The sequence below is a fragment of the Bos mutus genome, chromosome 14, assembly GCF_027580195.1.
Source record: "Bos mutus isolate GX-2022 chromosome 14, NWIPB_WYAK_1.1, whole genome shotgun sequence".
In the NCBI taxonomy this organism is placed as follows: Eukaryota; Metazoa; Chordata; class Mammalia; order Artiodactyla; family Bovidae; genus Bos; species Bos mutus.
This window is the reverse complement of record NC_091630.1, coordinates 61,282,618-61,290,653: the sequence shown is the minus strand read 5'-3', so window position 1 is coordinate 61,290,653 and position 8,036 is coordinate 61,282,618. Positions and strand designations below refer to the sequence as shown.

At 41.7% G+C, this 8,036-nt stretch overlaps 1 pseudogene; it reads right to left on the bottom strand.

The window, feature by feature from the left end:
• Window positions 1–5,183: 5,183 nt before the first annotated feature.
• Window positions 5,184–8,036, bottom strand: part of LOC102287124 (protein-L-isoaspartate O-methyltransferase domain-containing protein 2-like) — a 158,098-nt pseudogene continuing 155,245 nt past the window's right edge.

The following is an 8,036-nucleotide window of genomic DNA, read 5'->3' as shown; positions in this document are numbered from 1 at the left end:
GAGTTTGATGTAGATATGAGTGTCAAGAACTGCCATTGTATAGCTTCCTGATATGACTGTGTGTGGGGGCACATACACATACACACACGAAATTGATGCTTTTGAACTGCGGTGTTGGAGAAGATGCTTGAGAGTCCCTTGGACTGCAAGGAGATCCAACCAGTCAATCCTAAAGGAAATCAGTCCTGAATATTCGTTGGAAGGACTGATGCTGAAGCTGAAGCTCCAAGCCTTTGGCCACTTGATGTGCAGAGCTGACTCATTAGAAAAGACTCTGATGCTGGAAAAGATTGAGGGTAGAAAGAGAAGGGGGAAACAGAGGATGAGATGGTTGGATGGCATCACCAACTCAGTGGACATGAACTTGAGCAAACTCTGGGAGATAGTGAAGGACAGGAAACTCCGGTATGCTGCAGTCCATGGGGTTGCAAAGAGTTGGACAAGACTTAGCAACTGAACAACAACAACAAAACAGCTTTTTTCTTAAATTTGTTGTCTCTTGTGTTGAAAAAACATGACTAACTGATTCCAAATGTTTGAGAAACTTTACTTCAAATTTAATATTATTTTATTTTTACACTAATACAACACCAGTGTGATTGATAATAATTGACTAAATTGACCAGTGTAATTGATAATAATTAAATAAATATTTAATCAATTAACACCAGTGTTAATTGATTAAATATTAACAAAATATATTTGGCTTTAAATTTTCAGTTCAAACAAATGAACATAGTGCTTATTATATGATTATATTATATAAGAAATGACTATGGGGAAGTTTTTTACTCTCCCACAGATAGTAAAGATGGTTTTTAATCGTTAAGAAAATAAATGATGAATTCAGCACATTTGTGTAGCACAAGACCTTGTCGACCAGAGGTATGAGTTTGAATTTTTATCCTAAGGTGAGAAGGCCCATAGATTTCAAACAGAGAAGAGGAATTTTCTGAGTTTTGTATTTAGAAGATGGCTATGGAGAGATAAACAAGGGGGCTGGATAGAATGAACCATGGATGCCTGGCTTGAAGTCAGGACATAGTTGAACCATCAGCTTGATGTAGGTACTAATGGAATATGTACACACACACACAATTAATACACAGGCTTATATCCTAGCCCTGCCCACTGAAATGATCTAGAAGCAAAAGCAGCCCATAGAGAATACCTAAATATTTATATAGATATGCCCTCCCACAAGGAGGTGGGATACCTTGAACTGTGGTCTGCATCTGTGGTAATCTGCCTCCCAAAATACAGTGTGAAGGAGAAGGGAGGGAGTTAACATTTCAGTGGAGAAACCAGTAAACACCCCCTAGCTAGGAGATCAAGGTCAACATCGTTTACGATAAATCCCGTTGCTGGAACATAAGTTACACATAATGCATTGAGAATTGCACTTCCCTCTGTCAGCTTCCTCTCCCAAACACAAAACCCCAGGCTAACCTTGAGAAGACACCAGACAAACACGAACTGAGGGACCTTTTACCAAATACCTGAGAAATTGGCAAAGGCCCGAGTAGCCTAAGAAGACACAATGATTAAATAAAATATAACATTATGGAAGGGATTTTGATGCAGAAAAAGGATATTAGAGAAAAACATATGCATCTCAGTAAAGTGTATTTTAGTTTAAAAAGAAAACAAAGATCACTCTGGCTGATGTATAAATAATAACACTAAGAATGATGCAAAGAATCACACTAAGACTGGTGCTAAGAATGATGCTGTATAGAGAATGATGCTGAGAAGGATGCAAGAATGATGCTATGTAAAAATGATGTTACAAGCCTGGTGCCTCATGTCTATATAGCCATCACACCAAGTTTTCATATCTTTCTCTGGACTCCTTATTTTGGAGAAAAGTGAACCTTTGTATGCTGAAGTTATGAGTCTTCTTGTGTGTGTGTGTGTGTCTTAAATATCTTTATTGATATCTTTTGTATATCAGCTCATTAAAGTCTTTGTTTCCTATTTCTTGCATTAGTCTCCTGAAAGCTCCAGACTGGCAAAAATATTAAGTACACAGAAGATATCTATATGACATACTTAATATTTATAAATTTGTTATTTGTTTTGCACATGTCTATGGCTTAACTACTTTCAAAACAAAAATCACATATAAAATTACAGACTAATCAAAACATAAAAGTCAGCCAATGTCTATGGTTTACAATGTAGAGCTTGCAGACAACACAGACTATATAATTCATCTGTTTTTTAAAAAAGAAAGCAGTGCCTCATACTGAACTCTAGAAAAATGTGCTCATACACGGGGAAGTTCACTGATGATTCCCCTTTATGTTTATAATATAGATCTACACCAAATTATTTCACATATCATATACTCTCTCATATATATATATATATAAATATTTAACCAGATTCTGGTGTAAAAGTCACAAACCAACATGCAAATACAAAATGTTCAGTTCAGTTCAGTCACTCAGTCTTTTTCGACTCTGCAGCCCCACGGACTGCAGCACGCCATGCTTCCCTGTCCATCACCAACTCTCAGAACTTACTCAAACTCATGTCCATAGAGTTGGTGATGCCATCCAACCATCTCATCTTCTGTCATCCCCGTATCCTCCTGCCTTTGATCTTTCCCAGCATCAGGGTATTTTCCAATCAGTCAGTTGTTCACATCAGGTTGCCAAAGTATTGGAGTATTAATTATGTCAAAGGCTTTGACATAATTAATAAAGCAGAAGTAGACGTCTTTTTCTGCTTTATTAATTATGCCAAAGCCTTTGACTGTATGGATCACAACAAACTGTGGAAAATTCTTAAAGAGTTGGGAATACCAGACCACCTTACCTGCCTCCTGAGAAATCTATATGCAGGTCAAGAAGCAACAGTTAGAACCAGACATGGAACAATGGACTGGTTTCAAATTGGGAAAGGAGTACATCAAGACTGCAGAAGTAGACGTCTTTTTTGGAGAAGGTGATGGCACCCCACTCCAGTACTCTTGCCTGGAAAATCCCATGGACGGAGGAGCCTGGGGGGCTGCAGTACATGGGGTCGCTGAGGGTCGGACACGACTGTGCGACTTCACTTTCACTTTTCACTTTCATGCATTGGAGAAGGAAATGGCAACCCACTCCAGTGTTCTTGCCTGGAGAATCCCAGGGACAGCTGGTGGGCTGCCGTCTGTGGGGTCGCACAAAGTCGGACACGACTGAAGCGACTTAGCAGCAGCAGTCTTTTTGGAACTCTTGCTTTTTTGATGATCCAACAGATGTTGGCGATTTGATCTCTGGTTCCTCGGTCTTTTCTAAATCCAGCTTGAACATCTTGAAGTTCTCAGTTCATATACTGTTGAAATGTTAGGAATGTTAGAAAAAGGTTAATATATATAGGGGAAAATAATGTCTTATGCATTGTGAAGAGTTTTTGCAATCCAGCATAAAGGCAAACATGGTTGAAAAATAGGGAAACACATATACAATGATAGAAAAAAAAATGTAGTCACGCCATCTAATAATAATAACAGATTTCAGATATCACTTACTTAACATTATGTCCAAAAATGTCCATGTGTTGCAGAAGTCTCTACAAGTCAATTAGAATAGGGTCAATTAGATCTGCAAATAGAAGCCTTAGCAAGTAAGTTCACCTCATGATTCTGTCTCTGAGAGAGAGAATGAGGCTTGACTTCCAGTGAAAGGCAGGTAAGCAAAGCCATGAAGAAACCTTCTTTACAATAGCTTAACTGTACCAATTCAGGGCACTGCCCACATTTCCCCAGCTGCTCATGCACACAGTATTCTGTGATAAAACGATTCTGTTAATTTTAAAAAAAGCATAAATGGAAAAAATAATAGAACTCAATGAAGTTAGTGAAACCACAAAGGCACTGAACTCAGCAACGCTTGGGAAACTAAGGGATAAAATTAATCGTAAAATCTGAATGATTAATCTTCCATCAGCACTCTGATTTTGGATTTACTATTAACATTTCATACTAGCCTTTGGATAAAATTGAAAAGTTTGACAAGAACCAATGTTTCAGAAGAAGCAGTGTCACCTGTAAACATCCTGCCACCTAACAAAATGGCCTCGCATGGAGACCGGGATGTGACAAGACAGGAAACTTTCAACACCCAGGCCTGGAGAAGACGGACTGCATATACCACTGTGAGTAAAACCACTCTGGTGCAATAGAGCTACGGATCATTTATGTTTGCTCTTAAGAAAAATTCCAAAACTAACAAATCTTTTTCTCCAGAATTACAAAAGATAAAATCTATGAGTCAGTACTGTAATGTGATTACAGAAAAATAGACAACTGAAAAGAAAACTCCACGGGCCAACCCCAGCATCCCAGTCCACTTCCTATGGCCAGCTCCTTCCACCTGCTCTGAGGATGGAGCCTCAGATACCATCAACTCAAAGCTGAACCGATGATCATCTCTGTCACTGCGGCACAAGCAATGTAGCTTCTTTCTTACACACAACACTGATATGCTTCTTCAGGATTTTCTTTGAGGGTATTACTCAACACCGATTCTTCTAAAGGTAATGAAGGTGGCACAAAAAGTTCCGTGGAATTCTTCTGCAATTCCACAAAGACATCTGGTCACTTCATACTTTCATTCCTCCCCCCATCAGTTTTTTCTTTTTCTAAATTACAATTGACAACTCATGTAAGATTTAGTTATTTTACTTAAAATAAGGGAGCTTTTCTGTGTCTCCCCGCTCCAGATAGTGAAGATTCAGTGAAACTCTGTGCCAGTAATTAGAAGGCAGATAATGTAAAATTCAAACCTGGACATCAGCGTGTCCCACTCAGAAAAGATTTTATACACGTAGAAACCTGTGCTTTCTGTCTCACATTTTATAAGCAAGACAGGTTAATTTCAATTTCAGTTTTCCTTTCTGATGCAGACACGCGTACCTGGCGTAAGGAACAATCTCCCAGCCACCTTCACACACAGACCTCAGTGTTTCCTGAGAGCCGGAAGTCAGCGCCTCCTCCAGGGGCCGCGCCCATTTGAGAAAACATTCTCCCTTGCATCTTACCTAGTAGACTATGTTCACAGAAATCAGACAGAGGCAGGAGTGTCCTAGAGGACAGTCAAGGACAGGGGATGCAGAGCCGAGCCCCTGCTTCCCCAGTGCACCTGCACGGGTGGTGCTCCAGGCAGGCTGGGCCTCCTCCCTGGACCACAGACCTACTTTACTCTGTAATAAAGCAGGTAGTACATCAGGGGATCTGGCAGAGGGAGGCTCAGGACCTTCTCTGAGGAAGTTCCTCTGAACTTCCTCAGAGAAGTTCAGGAAGTTCACCGGGGTCCCAGGCTTGGCCTCTGGCGGGGTGGTCACCTCTTCTTTCCCACCACTCCTCCTCCAGGTCTCCAGAGCCATTGTCATCAGTGGGGTTGGAGATCCGACTGGCAAAGACCTCTTTGTGCAAAAAGACAAGCGTTTCCACTTGGCAGCGGCAAACTCGCCTTCGTTTAAACCTGGGAGTGTTCTTCAGTCTGTTTCCTGTTTCTGTTCCCTTCTTCCTGGTGAACGATCTTCTTAATGGTGCCCCGGATGGCGATATGGGCCAGGTCCTGGAGACTGTGAACTGCCAGGGGTGTCACGTAACTGGACGAGCCTCGGCTTCCCTGACTGACTGGCAGGGCTAGAGCAGCAGAGCAGAGGAGACAGCCAAGAAACCTGCTTCTTGGTTTCCCAAGTGGAAGGGCCAGTGCGCGTTAATCTCCGTCGTTTCTCTTGCAGCAGCAGGACCAGGATGCCCCCAACCTTGAGGAGACTCTTCGTGTACTGCTCCTGCTCCCTCTGCACGCCTGGCCTGCAGTCCACCTAGTCATACTGACAACAATCCGGAGAAATCTCCAGGCCATTGCCAGTAACGAAGGAGGGTTCAGAGAAGTCAAACTTGTCGAAGCTGTCACTTGTCCTGATAAAGAAGTCCAGCTTCTGCTTTGCGTACTCTGTCACATCTGAATGGAGTTCCACCACGTGGTTCACACCCAAGAGGCTGACGATGAGCCCCACCATGGAGCTGAGGTACCCAGTGCCGCTGCCCAGATTAAAAAAGGAGAGGCCAGGCTGCAGGTCGAGGGCCTCCATCAGCTCCAAAGAGATGCATGGAGCAGAGAGGTAGATGTTGCTGTGCTTCCACGCCATGTGCGTTCTCTAAATTCTTTGAGGTAATAGTCTGCATGGTCAATAGCTCGGAAAGCCTGCACCACCAGCTTTGAGCCTCCTTCAAATTGTCTATCAGCTCATTGTTATCTTCACCAGTACTGAAGGCGCCTCCTATCTTCGAGATCACGCTTAGGCAAAGCTACTGCTCCTCCGGTGCCCCTCGCCCATCCACCTCCCACCATGCAGCCTGGACCTTTGCCGCCATAAACATCCACCCAGTCGTGAGTCTTCTTGATGCACAATTTCTCTAGATGTGAAAATACAATGCATATTTCATTCTTCTTTCATGAAATGTGACTGTTGACAACCTTACCATTTGGATGGAATACTGCTTTCCCTGCTACACAGACCACTCCTTTTATAACTTCATTTAAGGCACTGTAATTCTGAAAACTGATCTCTCTTTTCACATTGAGGGTGACACCACTTTCAGTGACAGCAACCTCGGGAAATGTTTGCCAAATCACTCACATGACTAGTGAGGGGTGTACTACTCTTCTGGTTGACCAAAATATATCACCAAGTCGGGAAATTCTAATAGAGAACCTGAGACACAACACTTGTTTACAAAAGTGGAATAGTTGTGTTTCAAGTCGGTCTCCGTGGTTTGGAGCTAAGCTTTCTAACCTGACCTTCACTTTGGTGCACCTGTTTTGTGTTCTGTATACTTGTTTGCAGTCTGTCCATCTCATCTTGCATTTCTACAGTTATACCAGAATTCTGGTACACCTCAGTAGCATCAACGAACAGAATGGAGTCAGACTGGACCCCTTGGGGAGCATTTGTCCAACGACTCCTCCATGATATTGACAGCATCATCAAGATGTCTATATAGATATAGATATAGATATAAAACTGCAACTAAGCAAAAATCTACCCAAACAAAAACCTTGGGTAAATTAATCTACCCTGATCAACAAAATTTGTAAATATGTGACAGATGTTCAAATCTAGGTCAGCCAAGCCTGGATGTTTCCTAAGCCTGTATATTTTCTACTGATAACTTGATTATAAAATTACTGAGTTGTGTATTTTGCATTTGCACATATAATTCCTCTTTACCTTTAGAATTAAGTCACTGACCCCCAAATTGCCCTCTTCTGCTTCTAATTTATTTAAAATAGAACACAGTTTAGCATGGTCAAGAGGAAGAGAAATAACATGTAGGGCATGCTTGCTGTATGCCAGGCTTTAAGCTAGAAATTTCACAAATTTTAATCATTTCCCACTGCAGCTTCCATCTAGCTTTTTGTAGGAAATCTTAATCTCATTGGGAATTAGAATTACACAGTAGGTTCTGTGAAGTGAGAAATGATAGTCTATCCTAGGGGCTTCCCTAGTGGTTCAGCTGGTTTAAAAAAAAAAAAAAAACCTGCCTGCCAGTGCAGGAGACAAAAGAGACATGGGTTCAATCCCTGTGTTGGGAAGATCCCCTGGAGGAGGGCATGGCAGCCCGCTCCAGTATTCTTGCCTGGAGAACCCCATGGACAGAGGAGCCTGGCGGGCTACAGTCCATGCAGTCGCAAAGAGTTGGACACACTGAAGCAATTTAGCATGCACGCACGCAGTTTGATACACAATTCACTAAATCAAACATTTCACTGTCAGTACACCCTTTGGCAGTTTTGTTCCTCCAGTTTTAATATTCAGTTCTTTTCTCAGTCAAATGTTCTGTAGTTTTGAGTACATACCTTCATTAAGAGTTTTAAATATGTATCTTTGTTCAGAGTCAAGTCATGGATTTTCCAAACAGTGTGACAGGAGCAACATTATATTTGAATAGACAGCTCCAACTGATTTATTAAAGTATTGCTTTTTAAAAGATGAGCAACACTAATCATATCCAATGTTCAGTCAGATCTGCA